This window comes from Passer domesticus, chromosome 4, assembly GCF_036417665.1.
Source record: "Passer domesticus isolate bPasDom1 chromosome 4, bPasDom1.hap1, whole genome shotgun sequence".
NCBI classification, from domain to species: Eukaryota; Metazoa; Chordata; class Aves; order Passeriformes; family Passeridae; genus Passer; species Passer domesticus.
Window position 1 is genome coordinate 14,759,483 of NC_087477.1, and position 26,237 is coordinate 14,785,719.

At 42.3% G+C, this 26,237-nt stretch overlaps 1 protein-coding gene and 1 long non-coding RNA gene across 5 annotated transcripts in view; one reads left to right on the forward strand and one right to left on the reverse strand.

Moving 5' to 3' along the window:
* Positions 1-20,987, reverse strand: part of ADAMTS3 (ADAM metallopeptidase with thrombospondin type 1 motif 3) — a 98,058-nt gene extending 77,071 nt beyond the window's left edge. Inside the window, exons 1-4 of one of the 2 annotated variants that reach the window (XM_064416273.1) lie at positions 15,566-20,986; positions 13,995-14,054; positions 8,523-8,622; positions 7,125-7,186 (exon numbers count right to left, since the gene is read on the reverse strand). The gene's annotated coding sequence lies outside the window, so the exon portion shown is untranslated. Of the gene's footprint in view, positions 1-7,124; positions 7,187-8,522; positions 8,623-13,994; positions 14,055-15,565 lie in introns of both variants that reach the window. The other variant, XM_064416271.1, reaches the window with a different exon arrangement.
* Positions 91-9,374, forward strand: LOC135298566 (uncharacterized). 3 transcript variants are annotated; one of them, XR_010360555.1, is made up of 6 exons: positions 91-221; positions 5,411-5,497; positions 5,633-5,758; positions 6,443-6,489; positions 8,054-8,172; positions 8,257-9,374. It is a non-coding gene; the product is annotated as an uncharacterized LOC135298566 (long non-coding RNA). The 3 variants fall into 3 exon arrangements; XR_010360556.1 differs by lacking the exon at positions 6,443-6,489 and having other exon boundaries at positions 8,257-9,373; XR_010360557.1 differs by lacking the exons at positions 6,443-6,489; positions 8,054-8,172; positions 8,257-9,374 and having other exon boundaries at positions 5,633-5,820.
* Positions 20,988-26,237: the final 5,250 nt, after the last annotated feature.

The following is a 26,237-nucleotide window of genomic DNA, read 5'->3' on the forward strand; positions in this document are numbered from 1 at the left end:
CCACTTAGCCTGTTACAAGGCCATGACTGAACTCACACCATAGCAGAGAGCCCAAGAATTACTGCTGAAATACACTGTGACTTCAGCACAGGCTAAGATTCCGCATGGGTGCTTGGAGTAAATACCTCTTGGCAGCTCCTGTAGCATTTGGTGCTGTTCCCAACATCTCCATTCCTGGCTGATGTAATTAGAGGACACACAACTGGCTTAAGCTCCTACAAGTGAGTGCAAATGCTTTATTTAAAGATCAGCCTTGTACTCTTAAAAAAAATCAATTACCAAAATTTTTACCTTGACTTTCACCTGGACTGACAGGTGACTGTCTCAAACTGGAATCCAACCATTCCTCGTTGGATCTCACTTCTCTGTGTACTTACATCCAACAGCTTCTCTCAGCTATAGGAGGAACATCAAGGAGTCCAATCCCTGTGATCCTGTTAGGGTCAGTCAGCTGTCACTTCCTCAGAAGCCTTTCCAAGGAATGAGAGGGCACAGAAAGCAGGCCCTCCAGGAGATTTCTCTGCAAAGAGAAATCTGCTTTGGCTGCTCCCAAGACCCCGCAGAAATCTCAGGAGAGCTGGAATGATTTTGGAGGTTCCCAAGATTTCTAGGGGCTGCTAGTGCAACAGGAGGAATACAGTATGTCAGGAGTTTTATCCCACAAAATGGGAGCCAGAACTGCCTGACTCATCACAAAACAGGCTTTACCCTTGAAAAACCATGAGCAAGTGGGAGAGTTTTCTGGAAGTCTGCATTTCTTCCCATCCAGCCAGACAGCTGAGCTAGGACCTTCAGAATAATACTGAAATTAACTTTACCACACAAAGAGAAGATAATAATTATCTGATTATTACAGTAATGCATGCAAGGGTGATTATTAGATCTTTTAAATCCAAGTCCTCAAACCTCGACTAGCTTCAGGTGGATTTTTGAGAAGCAGTAACCTTTCATCTAATCCCAGTCAGACTCTTATTCTGAGCCCAATCCCAGTCTCTACCTTATGCTTATAAACACTGTTTCTTAAGGCAGCAGATAAGTCATCTTCCTCTGCAAAGTTTTTGTTTTTCACCTTCTCACCCATTCTGTAGCTTTCTTGCAGCTACTTTTAGCACTGATTTTAAAAGAATTTGAAAATGTGCATTAATTAAATTGCATTATTAAAAACGTCACGTCACAGCTTTTACAAGATCTCCTTGTTTCTGAATTAACATTACTGGAACACAAAAAAAAAGAAAAGAAAAAAAAAAAAAAACCCAAAAAACCACAAACTCATAAGAAAGCCCCAAATCTTAATTTTAACAGTGACTGGCTTTTGATATCTCTTCTTAAAAGAGCCTTTGATTGATTGGCCACCATTAAAATATCTGTCCTTAAGGTTTCTTCCTGTAACTGACAAAGCTGGAGATGGGGTGAGAAGATGCTTCAAAACTGCTTCTAAAATTTAAAGAAAATCTCCAACAATTCCTAGTATCCATCTTAGTGCACTACACATCATCTTCCTTTTATTCCTACTGACAAATAATATACGCTGAAAACTCAGAATGAGGTAAAGGTATTCAAGGTCTATCCAGGTAAAATGTTGTTTTAAGAAATGAACAAACAAAAAATGAAGTGTCTGAGCAAGAAGGAGGTTTCCAGGGTATCCAGAGTCAGCCTAACATTTATCCTGCTGACTCCAAGCACAGAAATATGAGGCTAAGGGGGACTGCTTTGGAAATCCCACCACAGCATGCAAATTTTGTGGGAGAAACATATAACGGGCGTCTGTCAAAAGCAGAATGAAAGAATGCATTCTGCATTTCAAGGCTTGAAGGAAAGAGCTTTTATGGCCTGAAAATAAAAGAACAGAAAGTAAATTTGGCTAACCAAATTGGAGAGAGGGGTGGATTTTTGTTTGTTTGTAAATGGCATGGTTTTTCAATGAAGGAATCTGGAGAATATTAACAGTTATGCCTAAATCTATGCTGGAAGCATTTCTGTCATTTCAGAGCCAAGAACAGCCCCTTGCCAAAACCTGTAAACTGCTTTTTAAAAAATGAAAAGAACAAAAAAAAAAAAAAAAAAGCACCTTTGAAAAGGAATTTGCAATTTTCATGGCAGGAAATCATCAGCTCCAATTAGCCCCTGGCAGGGGAATCTGAGCAAGAGCGAAAGACTCGGTGCATCCAAAAATGTTTAGTCTAGACTAAACCTCGCTGGAATTCTCTGCAGAGCAGACCTCAGCCCTCTGGATCCCTGACAGCCATCTCTACTGGCCACAAACAACAACAGAGCATGGATCCTGTTCCATGCTTCCCTCCCACTTCTCCTTATCTAGTCCCAGAGCTATTCCCCCTCCTAGAGCCACAGGCACTCAGGTAAAAAGCTGTTGATGGCTGCAAGTATTTCAAGTCTGGTTAATGAACACAGGTAATGCTCCCCCCACACCCCTAACCATCAGTACAGTGAGCATGTGAGACAAACCCAAAATAATAAACCCAGAAAAACATGTTCATCTGCCTGACAGCAGCCAGAAGCCACTGTCGCCAAAGAGAAAAGAGTTTGGAGCTGCTCTTTCTAAAATGTTGTCAGCACAATTAATTCTGAAATATGCTCTGAAAACGTGGAACGTGGCCCATCTGTCACGGCTCCTCGTGTGTATTTAATGATTAGTGAGAGGGAGGAGTATAAACTCAGTGTTTCATCTCCAAACCCAGCTTCCCTGTGCAGAGGATTCAGCCAGTAGCTCAGAATTTCATCCTTTCCCAAACTCAATCCTAAGTGGCATCTTCAGCAGAAAAGAAATTCACCAACTAACTCCTTTGTCACCAGCCCCATCACAACCACCATCACAATGAAGTAAGGCTGGAGTATTATTTTTCTTTCTTTGTATGGGAAATTGGTCACTGGCATTGGCAGAAATAATCTGGTACTTCCCTGGAATCCATTCCTTCAGCAAAGCAAACCAAGTGATGCTATGTTGAGTTTGAACACCTGGCAGCCTTTTTTCACACATATTGCTTGAAAGGCAATTCAGAGCCAGCTCCAAGTTTTCCATCATTTTTTCTCATGACTCTAAGTCCAATTTAATGATCACCAAACACTGGAGAAGTTCAGTTGACTCAGGTCCAGGCTTGAAATCCAGGAATACACATTCAGATCAATCTATAGATTGAGCCACAGGAACTGAGGGGTCTGAGACTCTGCCTGTCCACCCAGAGACAAGCTATTACATCCAGCTCTCATTTATAAATGTCCAGGACTTAAAATATCATTTTTCTTTTCATTTCCAACAGGAGCTTGGTCTGCTAAATAAAGCCAGCTGCTGTTTTACACACCAGCAGGCTCGTGCACTTAATAACCAAATGGCCAGAACTTTTTGCAAAAGACATGAGGAAGAAATAATACACAAGGACACACAAGTTTACAAGAACTGCCTCTCAAACCTGGGGCAATTTTGACGGGAGTAGTATTAGATCAGTATGGAATTTTGGGAATTTTATTCTTCATGAGGTAAAATAATTTTCACTGGATGCAGATAAGTCATTGAACTTGTACTCACGCCAAATCATGACCTTAACTTGTGATAACATCCCAAGATTATACACTAAAGAGCTTAGATAACTACATGTATAAAAGGTAAGTAATATATTCTGAATTTCATTTCAGCATTTTGACAGATGCAGTGCCTACACTTAGAGGATGGACTTCTCTGCTCCCATTAAAAGGTGTCACCAGGTGGACACAAGAATCCCAGTTAATTAAGGAGCCACAGCTAATTACAGTATCACAGCAGCCACCCATCTATCTCTAGAGAAGCCAGAACAGATGGATTCTCCTGGGATTTAAGAGTCCTTGAAGGGAAAAAAAAAAACAAAGTACATCTTGAAGCAATCAGGCAAGGGATTGCAAATTCTGATTTCAAGATAACCATTGGCAAATTAAGTCTATTAGTTAAACAAATCTCCCTAAGGAAACAATACCTCATTTTCTTAGGCTTTCCATGCTTATCCACTTGTCCTGGGCCAGAACAGTTTCCACAGGCAGCTGCTGTCATGATTTTGGGATAGACTGCCTTTTTTTTTGTTCTGGTGCTGTGCCCCAGCCTCTGCTCACACCTACCCCCACACATGTGACCCTCAGAGAACATCTTGTTCCAGAAATAATGCAGGTTCAGAGGGACCTTTGGAGCCTGCCATATAAACACTGAATTTAGCATTATTCAGCATGGTTCCTATATCAGCTAAAAAGAGGGATAAAAGACATGTCATATCAGTCATATCCCTCCAAGCTTTCTCCAACAGAAAAGACTCTGAGGATGTACACAAAGTTCAAATGAATTAAGAACTGGGGTTCATATTCTCCTGAAAAGCCAAACCAAAATGACAAAAAGTCCCTTTGAAGACTAAAGGAATGCAGGCAACCAGGAAGGCTACTCCTCTTATGCTTCCAAGGTTGTCAAAACCAGGAGTTGTTAGAAATCTAGCTCAAGAGCGATTTCCAGTATGATTTCTCACTGAATAAATTTAATCCAGAGCCAATTCCTAAATTATGGCTTGATAAAATATCTGCAATAAATATAAAACAGCTTAAAATCTGCCATAAGCCTTAGAATTACCTTTTCCATGGAGCAGTTAGAATGTCCAGCCCAACATGAATATACTTCCTTGTGGAGTGTCTGCAGATTGGACTGAAGATAAGCTGAAACTGGCCACACATCGTTCAAACAGGTTCTGGGATTTGCTGTATCTCTGCAGCACAATCCAGAGCACTGCAGAGGGGATGGGCCTTTCAGTTTCTCTTTGAATCCCTGTAAATAACAGTTACCTTTCCACGTGGATCGTGGTGCTTTCAAAATGGAACAGGAGAAAGCAGGTTTTTCCTACAGCCCTGGCCCAGGTGGGGCTGCTCAACATCAGACCTCCCACATTCCCATCCTACCTATATTCAGGAAAAACTTACTATCATATTCCAGTAATACTTCCAAAAGTAGACAGAGTTTGACTCACTGCCCTCCTCATCCAGTACAGAAACATTCTTGCTGTAAGGTTTGGTAAAAGGCCAGTGTTTATAGACTTTAAAACAACAACACAGCCACTGTCTGACTCCAGCCATAGGAACATCCTGAATGCTACACACAGTGAAAAGGGGCATCCTTTACTAATTTATTAATGGCAATAACATCTGCTCTTTATAAAGTGACAATTTGGTGCCAGCAGAACAACACAGAACACAAGTGAAATGCAATGGCAATGCCACTAGTTTCATGTTGATTACGGAGAAGTTCCCCAAGTGACAAAATCCCATCAAACCCATGCTTTAAGCTCTTTATTTCTGACTTGGAGCATCGTGGTCTAGTGGAAGAAAAAGTGCTTTACAAGCTGTATGGAGGAACAATCGTTCCTGACCATGCCCCATTTCCTTTCAACAGGCTCTGGATAGATTTTCCTGCCAAAATGAAGATTCCAACCAACAGGGATAATCACACATAGCCACACCTACGGAAAGCAGGGACAAGGTTCGTCTAAAAAACCAGCACCACTCTTCAGACTGGTAATAAACATCCCCAGATGCAGAGGCCTTAATAATATTTTTAATATAAAAGTATATTTTCATTTCCCCTGTGCTACTTAATTCCATTCTGTGTTTACAGGGTTCATCACCAGGGCACAGGTCAAAGAAAATGAGAATTCATTCAGGGAATTGTTTCATTCTCACAGAGTGTTTTACTGAATGGGATGGAAAAAGATGGAAATGGATATTCCCTGAGGACAGTGATGTAATGTTCTTGCACACACTGATGAGTATCTCAAGAATACAATCCTTAGCTGGAAATACTAATTTTTCTGTGGCTAAACTGAAGTGGTTACTCTTTTGAGGATTATAAAATGCAAAATTCAGAATGAGATTTCTTTTATGCTCATTTTTTCTTCTTTTAAACTAAAAATGCAAAATAAATACTTCATATCTGTTGGACATAATAACTTCGTTATTTGCAGGATTTCCCATGCTCAGCAGCACATTTCTGAATCTATCACTTCTTCAATTGCCATGCCCTGCCTTTGAGGTAGCTCACGGTGCTCACAGACCTTCACTGCAGCTTTGAAGGCTGTCTGGCCCCTCACTGAAGAGGACAAGAATTAAAAAAACCTCATGCTTTATTTGCTAAGAAAAATGTTTTTCACACAGGGGCAACTCAGGGTGTGGACTCCCTTTAGAAAACAGACTTAATTTACAACATGCCAGTTCAAATGAAATAATCAGGCTTCTCTATATCCCTTTGTGGCAAGCAGTGAGAAAAATGGTTAATCAAATTTACAGTCAAGAACTGAACTCTCAAAGGTTTGATACATTTTTCCAAAAATTAGCATAAAAATTAGACACCATTATATCAGTAATTTCTTAGATTTACATGGGCATAATGAACTGCAATTTCTCCTTTTCCTGTGACTATGAACTTCAGAAAGACTCAAGCAAGCAAGGTGCTCAGAGCAGGACCTGCCCTGCCAGGTGAGGTTTTGCAGGGATTCCCCCAAGCAGCAGCACTACACTTAGTGCCAAAGCTCCTTGGTTTGTCTAGATGCAGCTCTTCAGGGGACATTTCAGGGAATGCCTTCTGATCTCAAAGCAAGAGAAGAATCAGATGTAAACTGGTTTGATTTGCTGTTATGGCTGCTGGCATACAAAAAACCTGCCAGCACACCTGCAGAACCACTCACCTCCCTGAAACTGGGACATTCCAAGTCATGGTGCTCATTCAGAGGGTATTCTGAATGTTCCCATCAAAACCCAAAAGACTGGTAAATATATAATCATAACATGCCTCAGTGTACAGATAGACTAAGGGAGACTGGAGAAGTTCACAAATTCAACCAATTTTCCAATGGCATGGTTTGTTAGCCATGCCTCCACCCAGCTACCCCTTCCCAGAAACTCCAGTGTGTTGCCATGGAAGGAGAGGAAGGAAAAACCTAGTTGATTCAAAATTCCAACCAATCAACCAAACCAAAAAACCCCACCAAACACACTAGAAGATCCCTCCTTCTGCTTCTCTTGATAATTCCATCAGGAAGCAGCCAACACATCATATCCTATTCCTGGAAGACTCTCCCCTCTCCAGTTGTGAGATCTATGACCACTCTTACCTCTGTCAATGAAACAGCAGAGCAAAAAGGATTATCTCAAGGTTGCCTTTCAAAATCTTCTCCTAAAAATGGGAGGAAAATTGACACTTTTTGGGAATGTCAGTCACTTCTGAGAAAAAGGAATTCCGCCCCGATAATGTACACTCAGACCCCAATGCAACTGAAGTGATTCCACATCCACAGCTCCTCAGTGCCCCTGGAAAATGGACAGGTCTATACATTCTGTAAGAATTCTTTCCCTTATAGTTTGGTAGGAGGAGACTCACATCCAGGAAAAATAGACCAGTTTTATATTTCTGAATATAGTTCCAGAAACTCTGAAATCTCTAAAATTAATAAATTTTTGTGGTTTCTAAAAAAAAAAAAAAAAAAATCTTGTTTTATAATAGATAAATTAATGTACAGATACTACTAAAAACAACAAAACTCCTCCATCTGAAAAACAGAAAAGAATGGATGTTCCTACATGAAAAAAACAAACTATTTAAAACCATATGAAGTGCTTTTAAACAACTTTGAGAGACATTTCTTTTTCTCTCTACAAGCCTCTAAATGGGAGGTTTGCCTGTGGTGTGATTCCCTGCAAGTCAGATTTAGCTGCAAGAAATCTGTGGAGTTTAGCTGCTCATCTTAGATTGTCCAGACTGTAATGGCCTGGAAACACACAGAGCAGTTTTGCAAGATCAGATTTTTCAAAGGAAAATTCCAGTACTGATTGTGTTTCAAGCTGGCTGGAAATCTCTCCAGCACAGATTCTTTCATACTGGTTTAATAGTTTGAAATCTGGAATTTCAAAAGGGTATTGCAGAACTGAAAATTCTGCTTGAAAATCAGAAAGCCCTCAGATCTGGGTGTGAGCTGAGCGGCGACAAGAAACACACAAAACTCATCTACTTCCCATTATTTTTTCCTGTCATTTTGCTTCCAAGCTCTGCTTCAGGATGGACGAATTTATCTTAACACTGTGATGCCATTTTGCACCATAAATATTGAAAATACTCATGAACTTGACCCCAAGAGCTGTCAGCAGAGTGTCAATCTTCTAAAGGTAGGTCTGAGAGAAACTGACAGTCCTCAATGCAAAACCTCTGTAAGTATCCTTAACAGTATTTTTTTTTTCTCCATATGACAGGATTGTACCAAATTGGAAGAAATTATTTGGAAATTATACACTTATCCACAAACAGAATCCCAGATCATGGGTTTTTTTCCATTATTCATAAAAAAGAGGTCAAAATGAAAAGAAAGTATTTTTGACTTAGACATCTCAAAAATCCAGCAGCAACCAAAGGTGTCCAGCAACAAAGAATCCAAGCATTCTCTTTGCTACAAAAATATGAATTCATAACTTTACTGAGCAGACAAAGCTGCATTTCAACAGCTAAAATTTTACCATACCTTCGGAAAAAGGGTTTCAGTTGCACAGGGTTACAGCCAGCTCCTTTCATCTCTGACCCAGAAGGCACAACTCCATAATGGGGCAGCTGCCAGACAAAAACTGCAGAGGCAAGAAATCAAATCCATCGGGATTCCAGGAAAACACATTTTATTCAGTGAACAGCACCGTTTGCAAGCCTCCTTTCAAATGATGAAGCTCTGCTCCAAGGATACGTACAAACCACACGTGCACCTATTCAGGAAGTGTTGGAGGAATTTGCCAAGCTGTGTCAGAAAATATGGCTGAGATAATTTTTGAGCAAACCCACCTTTAAACCATCTTTGCAGCACAGAACACATCCAGTCTCTTCCCTATGGATAATCCCTCCACCTGCTTCTCATCTCTCAGGGACTCTAGAGTGTGTGACAATATAAAGAATGAGTAGCAGGCAAGGCAGGGCTTGTGTTCAGGCACCCTGCAATGCCAATAAGCCCTGGATGCATGTTCCTTTACTCATGTGTAAAGCACAAGAAGATGGGCTGTGCAACAACCACAGAAGCCATTTGAAATATCCATTCCTGCATGCACGAACACCAAAGTGGCAAGAAAGAAACAATAAAATGCTACTTAAAGTTAATAGTTTAGAATATCTAAAGTTAGTATTTTAGAACATTAAGCAATTTTCCAGACTTTTTTCTACTGACATTTAAAACTACTTATCAGCCAATTTTTATGTGTTTTGCTGGAGACAGAAGTTCAGGCTGCTTGGGAATAAAAGGGAAGAAGAACAACAATGATTGTGCACTCATAAAGGAAGAGTTAGTGAGATTTTAAGTCATCCCTGAGTATTCCATGAGGCTGGATTTTATTGTGTTTGAAACAATACTACCCCATTAGCATCTCTGGTTTGGCAATACAGACTGGAGCTAGGCATCAGACAAAGGGCTAAGGACTGAAAGGGCACCGTTTTCCACAGGAATTTAGGTACTGTGCTCAGGCAGTGAAAGGAGCCAGGTACACAACTTCCGTGGTGCATGGCAGCTGCTGTAAAGCACCCAAATATCACCTCTCACCGATGCAAATGGACAGAAAACACAGCAGCAATATAAACAAACCATCCCTGAAAAGCTTCCCAATATGCAGCAAAATAAAAAAATTGTTCTTTTAATGCACAAGTTGATACCAATTCTCAAGAGTTTCCCTCTCAGCAGCTGCCAGGATAAATTTCCCCTTTAGGCAGATGGTCCAAAACCTGAACCCACTGTCCATGAGAAATTGTAGCTCGACTTGAGCACACAGTGATAAAAAAACCCAGAGAATTCTGCCCAGGGAAATGAATCACTCCCAGCACCTCTGCAGAGCCAGCCTGTCCCTCCAGCTCTGACCTACATACTGCACACGCAGCACTTCAAAACAAGCTGACATTTCAACCCAAACTCCTCAGCTTCCCGCTCCTCCCCGCACTCCCAGCGGATGAACAGCCCACTGACTGCCTGCCCTTCAGATGGGGATATTTAATGGTGCCTCAGGACACTCATGGTCTCCTCTGGAGTTTTTGCACCCTGGGGTTGTCCTGAAGACTGGAGACGTCACCCAGTGTGGAGTCTGTTACACGCCAGTGGTGTTTCAAAGTATATAAGAAAGGTGGTGGGCAATCGACAGGGAATGTTTAAAAATAACCACAGAGTCCTGGAATGGTTTGGGTTGGAAGGGACCTAAAAGTTCATCCATGCCATGGGCAGGACCACCTTCCACTAGACGAGGTTGTTCCAAGGCCATCCAAAGCCACTGTGTCACACCCACCTGGTTTTTTGGAGGTTCCTTCAGAAAAGGGGTTGCCCAGACAAGAATTTCACCAGGTAGCACAGAACCCCTGTAAACTGACACAAATTTTCCAAACAAATTTTAAGGTAAAGCAAAGCTGATTAGGGAAACCTTTCGTGATGAGTAAGTCAAAGATAATGGGCATAGGGCAAGGGGAATTAAGTTAAAGAAACAAGTTTCTTTACTTTGAATAATGGCAAGTGTCAGAATGTTGTGATTTAAATTTGTTTTTTTAGTTTTCCACACTAACACAGAAAAGTTACTCATTGAAAACCCCATGCCTTGAGCACTTCTAAGCAGTAGCAGAAAGACACAACATCTCTCTGAGCAACCGGTCTTCCAAACTACCAAGTAACAGCACTTGCAGCCCACAGAGGGACACGGGAGATACATGGTGACATGTGCAGAGGCTTTCTTTGGGAAGGGAGGGGGACTGGGGTGTGTCTCTTGTGAATGATGAGACAGTAAAACTTCACACACTTACATTTCCAACTGTGCCCACTGCAATATGAAACAAATATCATCCCAGTGTTAGTGGGGAGAAAGGTCCACTCCTGGGAAATCACTTTTGCCTCCCTTCAGTTACCTGCAAAATCCTGATGCACCAGAACAGAGGAGAGAATCCAGTATGGAGTGTCTATCCAATGCTCTGTTCACTCACCATCTCCCTCTTGGTTATCATCTCAGTCTTGCACTGCTGTTTTGGGATTTATTACAGAACAATTCCCCCTGCTTTACCTTTAACTTGCAGAGAGAACTGCTAAGGGGCAAAACCTCCTGTACCTACAGAGGTACAGGATCTCCTCTCCTGTCCCACGCCCCTCTCCCACAAAAGGAAGGCGCTACTCGAAGCACCAGCAGTCAGAGCAAGAGCAATGTTTTCCAGAACTGTTTCATTCCCTTTGTTTCACCACTATTAAAAGATGAGTGGCACACTCCCTCTGCAGCCCTCGTGTTCAACACCTTGCCCCAAATTCTGTGCCGTGAGGATCATCAGCGTGAGAGCCCAGAGTTTTCCTGATGTGGGGAAGGGAGAACACGCAATCACCCAGACCTACTGCCTCCCTCTTCCTGAGTGAATGCTCCAGTGGGAAGCACTGCTGCTCCATGACAGTGGCACCTGCTGTGGAATTGCTGCGTGCACACCAACAGTGACCTTGCAGATAAAGCCTGGGAAGCGTACAGCATCCGATGTGCAACATTTTCTCTATTAAATACCTCAGGATGAAAGCACAGTGAAATGGAAGCTCTATAAAGCGTTTGGATTTTAATAGCTTCGGTTACTAAGTTCAGTTTTCTGGAGATTTGGCAGGCTTTCCTGGAGTGTTCTGGGATATCTGAAACCTCTTTTGTTCTCTTTTTCTATTTTTTTCAACTTAGCTATTTGCAACCATCAATGAATAACAGCAAAACATGACATTTAGAATTAACCCTGAAATCTTCGAACTATTTGTTGACCCAAAAAACCAATGCAGAATGTTTCAGTCTTCAAGCAGAGAATCTCTAATCCTCTTTTAATAACTAGGTTTCCCTGTGTCAGCAGTGATATTATATCATATCAATCCCTTGATGGCTGACATGCTCCAAGAGCACAAGGGAAAGGGTTTTTACTTCAGTGTTTCCCAAGACTTTTGTATGTGTTCATTTTTCTGGAATTTGCATGAATATTTTTCACTAATTACAAGTTGCTCATTGCTCATTGCAGGGTGTACAAATGGTTTGGAGGCCACAGACCCAGAGCATTGTGATTTAAATAAAGATTGCACAGTGCCCCTGCTTTTTTTCCAGCCATCAGATGTCTGGATCGACTGCACATTCCAACACTTTGGAAAGGAGATCCTGCCTCATGTAATAGCTAAAGGAATGTTCCAGTGTCATTGCTGGGGAGGGTGCAGAGGGATGAATGCATTTAGAAAACAACTTGAAGACCTAATCTTCAATGACCTAATGACTTTTTCATTAAGTCACCTAAAACCTTGTGTCTCCTGGGTGTGTTTTCAAGTCCAGGCAGCACAACTCTGCTCTGCCTAAGGTGGAACCCCAAGTATTTCAACCCACACCATGCTGCTCAGGCAGCCAAACAGCAGGGAACAGGTCCAAAGTCAGTTTCAATCCACAAGATTTTAAGTGCACCCATCACCAAAACATGTAAATAAAATGGGATACAAACTCTGCCCTCACTCACCTGACATTAGATGTTCCTGCTTTATCTAGCAGAGCTATTTTTAAACAACTTTTTTACAGAAACAGGCTTCTTAACAATAGCAAAATGTAGCAATGGTGCTAAAAATCTGAAAATACGTTCCTTAAATTGACAAATATCAATATTTTTGTCAAATTCTGGTCTAATTTGTCTAATTCTGTCATAGTCTGCTACCTTGAAGTCTTGAAGGTCTCTTCCAACCTAGTGATTCTGTGATTTTATCATTATGCAAAATAGGACCTTTTCAACAGACCTATCTCTCTAGGAGGAATGAAAGCAAGATGTTGTTCATGGAATTTTAAAAGGCTCTGTAGAAATTATAAAACCTTGACAAATCAAACAACTAATTAGATTATGCAGGTTTGAACACCATCCCACAAAACCTTTTCCTAAGGGTCTAATTTGCTACTGGATTTGCTCCAGCAAAGATGCAGAAAAGGTTACCAATTTCTCTTCATGCTGAAGCCTTCTCAAATGAGAATCCATGAGGAAATATTATCTAAACTGAGGGAAAGCCATTTTTAGGGAGGATGAGGTTACAAACTTTACCAAGTTCACCATACAGGATGTGTGATGGTGGTGTTTCACCTTTGCAAATACCGTAAAGCCATGAGGAGGTGCTGGCTCTGAGAACACACTCCTGAGGGGTAGACAATGCTTTGTCAGTAAGTGATCTGCCACCCCAGTTCCTCCTTCTGCAGGACCAACACGAAGAACGCCTGAGAAAAGCAGGACTGCACACAGTCTGCATGTTTGCAAAAATTTTGATAACAAACCTGGAGTCTAAATAAAATATCTCTCAAGCACAGCAAAAACCCCAAAGGCTTGGGGTATCGGGGGAAGAGACGCTGGTCCCATCTTTACTGGGACCTTTTCCTGTGTAAAGGACATGAAGAGTCTCCCAAAGGCACTCTGGGGCTTTATGGCAAATTATTAATTGGTTTGGTGCTCAGTTTATAATGTAGCAGAGAAACAAGGTATCTGTATTCACTTACACCCAAACTCCATTTCCCCCCTGTAATGTGTGATTGTTAGGCATTGCTAAAGGCCCTCACCAGCTCACAGCTCTGTTCCAGCTCCATCACCCATCCCACACAGAAGGCCCTGGTGTGTCTGGACAGACCATGGGCACGCCAATGGAGCAGGAATTAGCTCTGCCCCAAATCTCCCCACACTTCCAGCAGCCAGATGCAGCTCCACACAATTTGGCACTGCGTGCTACTGGGCACTGTGCACGGCTTGTGGTGCCACCTGGGCTGGCCTAGTTTGCACTGGGCTAGGAAAATATAATGATCATATTTTCCAGCTTTACTGGAGCTGATCCCCAGAGTAGCAAAGTTTCCACATAAAGCAAGCAGTACTTTTTCTTCATATCCTGCCAGTCCTTGCAAATAGTACAGCTGAGAGGAGCGGTGTTTAAGTGATGAGCGTCATTCTGAGAAGAAAGGAATAATGTGCTACAAACCTTTTCATGTTTTACCTCAGGCTGGTGCCAGTCTCAGGATAAACAGATGCATCAATCAACCTAAATATAAAAGTAATTTGCATGAAAGAAGTGTATTTTTGATAGTTGAAAGCTGACAAAGAATTTACTATTTATAAAATCAAAAATAATTTTTCTTGTATACCCGAGGGAAATGACCAGGAAGAAATAAAGACCAGCCTAGTAGTACCTACTATTAACAGGATGTTTTATTTCTTTACTCTCTAAAGGCCACACTCCCAACAAACCCCGAAATTCCAGCTGACTGGACTCTGTGGAGGTTCACGAAACTCAAGGACTTTGATTTTAAGCAGTGCTTCAACCAGCTGTACACCCTATGGAAGCGTGGGGGAGACGGCTGAGCTGGGGTGACATCACACTGGTTCTCATCACATTTAATTGCCAACAATCATCCTGCACTTATCATACAGAGAGGGGAAGGAGAGGTCACCCCTGGCCTCTCCACTCTGCTTTTCCGTAAGATTCCTGCTTTCTCTTGCAAAACACTACACTGTCTCGCTTTCCCTGCTGGGTTCCATCATCCCATGAGGATTCCATCCTGGACATACAGTCAGGAACATATCCACTGGGAGATTGTGGGGTGATCCCCGCTACGCAAATGCACACTACTATGGCCAGTGTTTCATTTCAAAAGGAATATGTTTTTCTAAGAAATAACTGAGGCGCTGGGGAATGCTGGAATTAAGTCAGAACATGAGATTCATGGAGAGTTTGCCAACCCTAGTAGCAATCCGAGCGAGGGCCAGGTTTGGCATCTAAAAGGATTGTTTTTCACTCTGATAATAGCAGGGAAAATGAGAATTGGTCCATCAAGTCCAAGCCTGGCAATGGTTCTCATGGCCCTGGTGGAACACAGACTTCTCATGGTCTATGAATGCAACACATGCTGAAAAAGGCAAACAACTTTGATTTGACATTTGATCCCTCTCTGGGTCTGACACGGAAAATTAAAAGCCTCCCACATGGGTCTTGTTTGACAAGATAGACAGGAAAGCAGGGAAGAACTATGTACAAACAATGGTGGGCCCCATTTTGAGTTAGAGACATCTCCATATAGCTGTGGTACAAATTCACATCGGATTTCCAGTTCCTGCTGAACACTGCCTGCACCAGGAATAAAGAAGAACACAGTATGGGCCTGGGCCCTGCTGGAATTCTGCTGTGGGTTGGATCATGTTCCCTGGGATTGAGTTTGCAATATAGGAAAGGAAAGCACAGAAAATAAAAACCGGGTGTGAGAAATGGTACCTGTTTTCTGTCAGAAGGCCAACCAATGCCTGTCACCAGTTTGTCAACATTCCCAGGAAGTAAAATCAGGCCTGTTTGCAACTATTTGCAAGCAAGAAACAAACACCCAACTCATAAAAATATATAAAAGGTTCATAGACACAGGTATAGTGGGATTACTGCACAGTTACAGGGAATTTCATGAAGACATCCCAAGAAGCTCTTGTCCACAGGAGAGACATGGTAACTGTCAATATGGCCATTCCCATTTCATTCCACCAATTAAAAATCCCCTGAATACTTACCCCTAAGGACACGTGGCTGGCTCACGGACACCGCAGCCACATCAGCGCAGTTGCAGTGAATTTCCAGGATGGAGACAGCCAGATTTCTCTCTTCCATCTTTGATCCCCTTCAGGCGGCTGGAAGCTGCCTGTGAAGTGCAATGACATGAACGACATGGCTGTCACTGACAGCTCTCTCTTTTGATCTTGGTGACGTAAGGCAAGACTGAAGTGGGTGCTGCCAATGCTACAAAGCCACATTTTTAACCTGTTTTTCTCTTACAAAGTCAAGGCAGTGCCAGATTCCAGTGGCACGGGGCCTTGTCCAACACTACATTCCCTGGGAGATAAGGAAGGCATTGACTGGGCTTTTAAAATATACTCACGGAACTGCCTAGATGCTTCAGCCAAGAGCAAAAATGAGACAGAATCAAGTTCTGTTCGTCCATTTACATGCCATCACAGTAAAACTCCCTATATAGACACACTGCCTATTAATCTAGAACAGACAACTGTGATCCAAATGTCATTTCAGCAGTCAAACAGGGATACAGCACAACTGATTTACAAAATAAGTTTAATGAAGAAAAACATTTGGTCACAGCTGCTGTTCAGACTAGACTGGAAGCAAGCCAAAACCCAGAAGGAAGTGACAGCATTAGTAAATTAGAAGGAGAGACCAAGAGCTTGCTCCTGTAAAGAAATCCCATCTTTGAAATCCAAAATACTTAATCCCAACTACCAATATTTCTTCCACACCAATGGGAGGCATCTACAAAGAACACCTGGAGTCTTTGTAGACCAGGAAAAGCCCACCACAGCTTTTGGGTGTCCTTGAAAAGGGCCAGCAAATAACAGAACCATGGCTGCTCAAACTATCCACAAAATCAGAGACTTTTTAGAGTGAAGAGGAATTTAGTGCCTGAAATTTGTACAGATGGAGCGCTGCCTGTCCTATGAGGGAGGATTGGGGTCAATCTTGTTAGACATAATAGGACTTTATTCATCATGGATGAAAAGATTCGGCTCCTACTGTTATGAGAGAGGCTAAGTGCAGCTGTGGTTTAACCAAATTCACAGGAGGTTGGATGATGCTACTGAGACAAACTAGGCAGCAAACTTCCAAAGGCTGCTGGAATATTTAAGATTCCACCTCGCCTGGTGGATGCCTGCAAAACATAAATGCAATTTCCATTACGAAAAGGATTAAATTTGAAACTGCTGCTGGCTTATATAAGAATTATATATGGGCTATCAGTCCATACCATCAAGGCATAAGCTGATCACCAGCTGGGATCAGGAAGAAATCCCCTCTGCTCCAAGCCCAACACAGCTACAGTGTTGGATAATTAACAGGATATTGAGGAGAGGCAGACTAACACCTTGCTTTCAAGTACCCAGAAGTGGGATATTAGGCCAGATGGACAGTTATCTGCTCAACTAGTGCAACTTTTCTACTCTTACAAAAATACAGCATTGCTCAATAGAAATTCCCAATTATTCCTGGGTTTGGTGCCATATGAATCACTAACCACTTGAACCACTGACATTTCAGTGGTTTTACTACAATCTGTGGCTCCTGGGACGTCTCAAAGTCAGGCTCTCTCTTGCCATTCTCAGTAAACAGGACTGCAAACCAGGGAACGACCGTCTCTGATTGCTGTGGCAAAGCCATAAGCAGACTCCTGAGGCCCAGGATACACAGCCTTGGCCTGAGGCCTTCCAAAATCCATCTGGATTATCCTACCTTGCAGTTGCTGCTCCTCTGCTCCAAAGAGCCAGCCTGAGCTGTCTAACAGAGAAAAGTTGCCTTTTTTTGAGATGCTTGTGTAAAAAAACTTTGAGAGAATAAGACACAGCAAGTATTCAGCCCACATTAAATCATTCTGGCAACAAAAGTGACAAAGAAAAACACAATAAAAACCCTGCAAAGAGCTTTTCCAACTGTTTCTTTGAAAGAATTTGTACACAGCCAAGAGCTGCTGGTTCCACACCAAACTCCTAGGCCAATCTGGTATTTCTTTCTTTTCATTTTCAAAAGATTTTATTGGTACCTCTAAATTTTCAAGATTTTTATAAGGCAAAGAGCATGTCTTGCCAATGACTTTTCCTCTACAACTCTACAAGTTTTGTTTCCAGTGTTTTATCATTATCTTTAAGTATTTAAGGTTGCAAGATCTTCAGGTTCTGCACCATTTAACTGTGGCAAGTCTCTGCTAAATGCCTGATAGGGCAGCGAAACAGTTATCAGCTTAATTATTTACACCAAGATTGTAAGGGAAGAGTCATCCAAGGAGAAATTAAAACCACCTACCTCAGAATCCCAGGACTGCTCACCTGAACTCGATACCACAGAAAGCAACTGCAGTTCCTGTTTCTTAGAAGAGAAATGTGTTAAAGATTTCAATTTCACCTTTTCAAGATGGGAGAGGCTCCAGTAAGGCTGATTCTTTCCAGACCATCTCACTGATATTATTGCTAATTGTGACCTATGTCCTTCATGTTCATTTCAGGCAATTGAAAGAGCAATTCTATGTTTTAAAAAGATAAAACCGAAGCCAAAAACTTTCAGCTGCTTACATCTTTCTTGGCTGTTCAGTTCCAATGAGAATTTCCAATACCTGGGTTTTGAGTGGTAATAAAACTATCAAGAGTTCATCAGAAATCTGGTTTGATTTTGTCCCAATAACACATGCCTTTAATTCTGTATGAAACAGGACAGGGGTTTTCATGCTACATTGCTTCTAGGAAAACTATTTTCTTTTCCTTAGCACAAAATCAATATCTGCTTACCGCTATTTTATCTGAAAAAAATGTTCTCAGAAAAATGCCTGGGAAATATTTAAGTCATGCCATGTAATATAAAACTTTTCCAGGATATCCCGGAAGTTTTAGAAAAGTTCCAAGCTGTTGTGGGTCACACAGCCTACAGCAGGCTGTGAAATGTATACAGGGAAAGGCATCGTGTATGCAGTGCTGGGAAAGGTTAGCCTTCAACCACTGTGCTGGATGAGTGTGGGACAAGCAAAATTCATTTCAGAAGCTAAAGAGATGAAGTCACGTCACACTTGAGCTGCACTCAACTTCCTCAGCACTTCTGGGAGCTGTCCTGACCAGTCCCTAAGCTGTGTGTGCCTTCCCTGAAGCAGCTCAGAAGTTCTTCACAGGCCCAAAGACATGCTCATACATTCCCTTGAGACTGGGCTCAAAGAAGTGGAATTCTTCTCCCTCCTCATAAATCCCTGATGTACAACAAATGACATCTTGCAGGGTTGGGAAAAAATCTTTTTTACCAAACAAATCCTATTGTTTGTTCGATTCTTGTGGTTTCCTGGCACTGGCTGGAGTTTGGGGACAGCAGCAATTCCGTAGGCTCTAAATCAGCCAGTTGCCTGGCTTGGAGGCTGCTCTTGCAGGGACACCAAGGAGCCTCCAACCACATTCTAAAGCACAAGCTCTTTCACACAAAAAATACTTCAAAAATCAAGAATGCTTTCATTTTTCCATTAACACCCTGTGTGCTAGTCTGAATTCAGGCTCTCTCAAGGATTAGGAATGCCAGCACAATTCCATCACAAATGCTGGAAACCAGCCAAGAAAACTCCATGTTGCAAATTGATACAGTAATCTGTAAATTCAACAACGTAAACACAAACTTTTAGTCATGCAACAATATAAGCTGCAGAAATACTTTTCTGGAAGAGTCCAAGGCTGGCTTGGACAGGGCTTGGAGCAACCTGGGATAGTGGAAGGTGTCCCTGCCCATGGCAGGGGGTTGGAATGGGAGGATTCCTCAAGGTCCCTTCCAACCCAAACCATTCTGTGATTCTGCGACAGAACCTACCGCTTCCATTTCCTTGGAACTTGCTAAAAACCAGAAGAAGCTGATATACGTTTTATAATTGGGTCAGCACAATAAATACTAATTAAATTAATAAGGGTCCTGTTAGGCAAACATGGCACTAACAAAGAATTTGAGTCCACTCCTCCCCAGACCACGGTTATTCTTCTAAAGAATTCTTAGTTTTGGAAGCACTTACGATGCCCGTCGTATTTTTCGGAAACAGAACAACATTTCTTCCATCCTTTATTGGAGGAGACAAAAAAATAACAATCCTAAAGAGGTGTGGCCATTAAAAATCATCTGCTATCTTTGGCTAGAGCGTGAGGAGGCAGCTCCAGCAATCAAGCCAGGTCCCCAGAGTGGAAAGAAGAATTCTGTCTCTTATCCACTTTCCAGGTTATTCCAAATCCTGAGCTCTGGCAGATCTAGTAAAGAACTGCACTTGATGACACCTGTAGTTTTGTAGCCAAGCCTTCTCTCTCTGCTACATCATAACTCTCCACAGCAAGGAGAAATTCCTGACTCGTCACTGACATCTGCCAATTCCTTGTCACCCGTAGGCACACACATTGCTACTAAATCATCTCTAAGGTCCCTTCCAACATAAACCAGCCTATGATCTTAAGAATTAGATTATTTTCTACAGAAATGTACTGGCTAAAACAAACAAAAAAAAAAAGGTAAAAAACCCAGTATATACAAACAAAATCTCTACCTAAAATCCTCACTCGACTATGGGCTTACACCAGCTATTGGCTACAAAACAAATATTGCTGAACTACTTCTAATTTTAAGTTTTGAACTGTATTCTGAACCATTTTAAAACATGTACATGATTAAGCCTGACATCATAATGTCTATAAAGACTTACAGAGCACCTTGTACCTGGTTTTGCCCCTTTCAAAGTACACCAAACTGTTCTTCGTTTGCAACTTTTATTATCTCCCCTCCTTTTTCTTAAAATCTGCACATCTAGCTCTCGGGCAGGTTCTTTGTCCTGCTGAAGTCAGAAATATACTGACTAGAAGGTCCTTTCCAAGTTTCTCATTCCCCATTAGCTGCCATAGCCTTTCTCCCAAGATACTCATTTATTTACAGAGACATGTGAATTACAGCACTTCACAGAGCTTTAAATAATTGCTGCTGCAGAGACATCAGCCAGACAAAGAGGCAAAAGCTTGGCTGGGATAGTTCTGCCTCATCACAACAAGATTTAGTTGCTGTGTTCTTTCTGGACAGTGGTAAAAGCTCAGAGCTGGGGAAGGATGTAAATATCTTGTCTGGCTGGCCTAAGTACTGATGTAGGATACATTTGCTAAATGTTCTAGCAGAGGTTAGAAAATTGCTTGGAATGGCTTGGAAACCACTCTGAATTAGAGAAACAGCTTCGCGACAATCAGAAAAGTGTTTACATCCTTAGTACATGAAAATACATGGAGCATGACTCGTTGAGAAATAAAGCCTGCAATTTCAAATTTATTTATTGACCTGTCTTGTAGGAGACTATTTTTTATTGCAGCATTCACAGCCAGGTGACACACATAAAACAAGAGCGTGTGTCAGCACTTCCCCTCCAGATGTTTTCTGTCCCTGCCCACCTCCTGCCTGGCTCCCTGCCTATCTCCTCGCTCCCTCCCACCTGAGACAGCCTCCCCATGGCTTTTTTCTCCTTCTGCTGCACCTTCTAGCCCATCCCTCTGCCACCCCAACAAACACAGTTTATTTCCATTCTGCAAACGGTCAGAATATCTCCTGACTTCTCTACTCATCTGGAGCTGATCTTGGATGCAATGAAAATCGTCCAGAGAAAGGCTACAAAGCACAGTGCTGCTTCCACAGACACGGAGCAGCCAGCACCCAGGCCGCGTGCAGTGAGCCTGCTCTCACTTCAGCATGAGGGCTTCAGGAATCTGGGCTAGAGGTGGGAAAACTGGCAAGGGTCCCCAGAATTCCACTTGAAGCATGGAGTGTTCTGGTTTAACTTTCATAATACATACTTTCCTAAATATTGTACACACGTGCACCTGTGGAGGAGACTCATGTCATCAAAAAACTAGTACATGCCTACTAATTGTCAAATTTCTTTCATTATCCAGGGACCTGCAGCAATTCAGCAGTTTGATTTTCTTCAAAACTTGGCAGCAAACACAGACTACACACACATTATGTTTCAGGGGCTCCCCCTGCCCTGACAGATTCACAGCTGGGACCATCACTTTGACCAACCAGCTTTTGAAATACAACAATGACGTGTCATTGCTGGATCCACGGCTGGGGATATCTTTCTACTTTATCCTTTCTTTCTCTTCTTTACATATTTCATTGGATTATATTCTTATGCTTTTATATTGCTATATTTCTACAGATAATAACAAAAATGGCTACACACCTCCTTCCCACTGCAACCAAATCGTTCTAAAATAAACCCCAAATATTTATAGTTATAGTAATATTTATAGTTATAGTTATTTATAAACACCAGTAATTTCACTCAAATCCATCCCAAGGGATCTATTAACAACGTGGGGATCTATTATCAACACCTTCACAGGCAGGTCATAACATTAATATTGGCTTCAGAAACAGAATCACTCCAAGAAGTGATGAGGAGGTTTTTTTTTTGGTGGGGTAACAGTGTTGGACAAAAAAGAATCAATTTATGGTCAAAGCTGGAATATTGAGCAGAAGCTGAACAGAATATCTGTATTAACTGGACTTACATTTTTGACCTACGGCCAGCCCCAAAATGGCAGTGACTGATCCACACTGCTAAAGGCCACAAAATGGCAGTGACTGACCCACAGCCCCTGGAGAGCCACAAAATGGCAAGAACTGACCCACAGCCAGCCCCCAAATGGCAGGAACTGACCCAAAAAGACTGCTGAGAGCCACAAAATGGCAGGAACTGACCTGTGTCTTTATACGAAATGGCGGTGACTGACCCACAGCTTGCCGAGAGCCACAAAATGCCGGTGACTGAGCCACAGAGATTGCTTAGAGCCCCAAAACTGTGGGAACCGACTCACAGACTGTTGGGAGCTGCAAAATGGCAGTGAATGACCCACAGAGTGCCACAAAATGGCTGCAACTGACCACAGCCTGCCGAGAGCCACAAAATAGCCACAGCTGAATCATGGCCTGCCCCAAAATGGCAGCAACTGGCCCACAGACACTGCTGAGAGCCCCCGAATGGTGGGAACCAACTCACAGCCTGTTGAGAACCCCAAAATGGCTGTGAATGACCCACAGTGTGCCCCAAAATGGCAGTGACTCAACCACATCCTGCAGAGAGCCACAAAATGGCGGTGAATCAACCACAGCTCCCGAGTTTCCCAAAATGGCAGGCACTGACCCACGGCCTGCTGAGAGCCGCAAAATGGCTGTGGCTGACCCACCACCTGCTCCCAAATGGTGGGAACTGACCCAAAAAGACTGCTGAGAGTCCTACAATGCCAGTGACTCACCCACAGCCTGCTCAGAGCCACAAAATGGTGGTGACTGACCCACAGACTGCTGGGAGCTTCAAAATGGCCATGGCTGACCCACGGCCTAGCCCAAATGGCGAGAACTTACCCACAAAGACCGCTGAGAGCCCCAAAATGGTGGGAACCAAATCACAGTTGAGAGCCACAAAATGGCTGTGAATGACCCACAGCCTCCTGAGAGCCTCAAAATGGTGGTGGCTGACCCACAGCCTCCTGAGAGCCTCAAAATGGCAGTGACTGACCCACAGACAGCTCCAAAAAGGCAGCAACTGACCTACAACCTCCTGACAGCCCCAAAACAGCAGGAACCAACTCACAGTCTGCTGAGAGACCCAAAATTGCAGGAACTGACCTGCGTCCTTACACAAAATGGCGGTGGCTGACCCACAGGCTGCCGAGAGCCCCAAAATGGCAGTGATTCACCCACAGTGTGCTGAGATTCCCAAAATGGCACGTACTGACCTGTGTCCTCATACGAAATGGGAGTGACTGACTGCATGGGCCTCACCGTGAACGTTCAGGTGCATCCATGCCTGGGGGAGCCCCAGGAGAACGGAGCAGACAAAAGGAAGTGACACACATGGGTTAAGATGCTCCAATGCCCTGGATTTAGAAGCAGCTGAGACCACACGGGATCCTGGGGTAATCAATAAATATTTTTTCTCTCTCTCTTTTCTCTTTTTATTTCTTTCTCTCTTTCTTCTCCTACCTTCCTCTTCTCAAAATATAATATAATAAAATGTAATGTAAGCCAGTCAAAAAAAAAAAAAAATCCAGTCATTATCTTAGTAAGTGCCTTGCTGTGTCTGGGTAAGTTAAAGTTGGCTGAGTTGAAGTTTGCTAATTTAAAGCTTGTAAAGCATCTTTGTCTGGATGTTGTTTTAAAATTTGCCTAGTACCTTCTTTTACCTTTGCAAGCTTGCAAATAAAAGTTTGTTACTGAACCTCTTTAGAACTTGCTTTTTACTCTGTATACTGCCCAGAGTAAATCAAACTACTTTCCCCAAAATACACTGAGCAGGTTAGGGCATAATAATCTTAAATTCCAAATTAGTTCCTTAAAAAAACAACCAACCAAAGCAAACCCAGATCCCACTGAAAGGAGATCTCATCTTTTAAATGGCTCCTGATGAAGAACTGCCTTTTATCCCACTCCAGTGCTACCAGGTGCATTACTCCCGGCTCACTCGTGGCACGAGGCACTTACAAGGTGGCTTAGCGGTGTCCTTGTCAGTGCTGGGGGAACAGGTGGACTTAGACCTTGGAGGGCTTTTCCAATCTTAAAACTCTACGAGTCCATGACTGAAAAAAAAGCATATTTTCCATACACTGCTTGGGAACCCACCTGAAAGCTCCTTTGGGCAGGGTAACCCTCTCCTGACTTTGGACTCCAACTGGAGTTCTCCTTTACTTCAAAAGTTCCCCAAACCATGCTGCAGGAAGAAAGAAAAGGCAGATCACCTGCAGCTGGCTCAGAGAATTCTATGAAACAGTAGAAGGCACTTCAACTATCAACTCTGGGAGAAAAAAAAAAGTAGTATTTCTGAGAAAAAGAGCAGTTAGAAAACAAAAAAAGTGTTTTGAGGTGCAACAAAACTGCTGGAAGTGACACAGAGTCCAACAGATGTGCAAATCTGGCAATGTGTGAGCTCTACCTGCTGACACACCTGTGCCAGCATAGCTCACTTCCAGTGGATAAAAACGGGGCAGAAATGAGGCAGCAGCATCCTAATGTGAGCAGCCAGGAGCATCAGCAACTTTCATCCAGTCTAAAAAGATGTAGGTTGGTTTTTTGGTTTTTTTTTTTTTTTTTTTTTTTTAAGAACCCAAATTCTCTCACAAGAGAGAAAACCAGACACCCTGACTGCATCAGCAGTAATTTCTTTACCTCATTAATGATCTTAGGAGGCCAACTAATCATCACCCAGGGAAGAAGCTTTAAGCACAATGAGTTCTTTCCTCCCTCCCATCACTTACCACAACACTTTGCCTAGGTTTAGCTCAATTTCAGCAAAGAAGTGTCTGAAATTTGAAGGTCAAGCACATAAAAGTCTAAGCTAGAAATCAAGTTTTTTATTATAGCTTTATATTAGGGGCTAAAGCCAAAAAGGACCATGAGAACTGCAGTTTTTCCAATACACTAGCAGTATGGATTTTTTTTTTTTTAAATTCAGGAATGCTTATTGAAAATCTGCATTTATTTTTTCTAGGCAGTAAAATACTTGGATCAAGTGTTGCTTACAAGACAAACATATTGAAAACAAATCTGAGAAAGCACTTCAAAGTCATTACAAAAAAGCACTTAGAAAAGGCTTGAGAGCCGTTATCAAAATTTGAGAATAAAAAAAAAAAAGGATTTTGAATCTGCAATTTACCTTTCTTTACAACAGCAGTTTTTCCTTGCAGTTCTGGATAGAGACATGAAGTTCCACACCTATACAGTTAAAAATCACATTTTTTTCTTTTACAGACAGAAAATCACCTACTAGATCAGCAGCAAAACTGCAGATTTTCTTAAGGCTCACACATGTAAAAGAAAGACAGAGACGGAAGTGTGTGTGTACACATTTGCATGTGTTTAGGCACTAGAATATACTTACTATGCCAGCGTTTTCAACCTTTAATTGAAGCCCAGCCGTGTCCCTCTCAGCAGTGAGAAGCTTTAGCCACCCTCCCAGGATGTGCTATTAAAAATGGTGACATCTCTTTGCACTAAAACAATGCTGGAATGCTCACCCAGCTGACGGATCCATTTTGCTGAGCACTCAGACGTAGCTAACGAAGAGATTAACTCACCACAGGTATCACTGCAAGCACTGCAGTACGACAAAAAAGGCTGAACACGTTTCAAGGTCAAAATAGTATTTTTAGGACTTTACAAAGCAACTTTTTCTCATCACCTGGGGTTTCTCTCACATGAAATTATCACATCCATTGTGTATCTTTTTCCCATCCCCCCCCCACCCCCTTAAAACCTGCAAAATGCAGCAGTTTTCGCAGGTAACTTGCCTGGGATAAGGGACCAAACTGGCATTTTCAAACATGCATCATTGCTTCTCAGTTTGGAGCACTGGGAATGTCCTGATGTCACTGAGGTACCCAACAAGTGGATCCTAGTTTCTCTTAATCATAAAAATCTGTGTGAGTAAAAAGTACTAGTCCTGAGAAAGAAGCAGTGGAGTGTCAGAGCTGCCACACAGTAATTTCAAATATTACTTCAGAACTACTCTCTTCAGTGCAGGCACCTCACCTATATTTTTTTTTTTTTTTTTTTTTTCGTTATTCAAATTCCCCTCCTCATGCCATTTGCCTCACCTGCCCAGGTGATGTCTCCAGGAGGAGAGCCCACACACTGGCACATAGT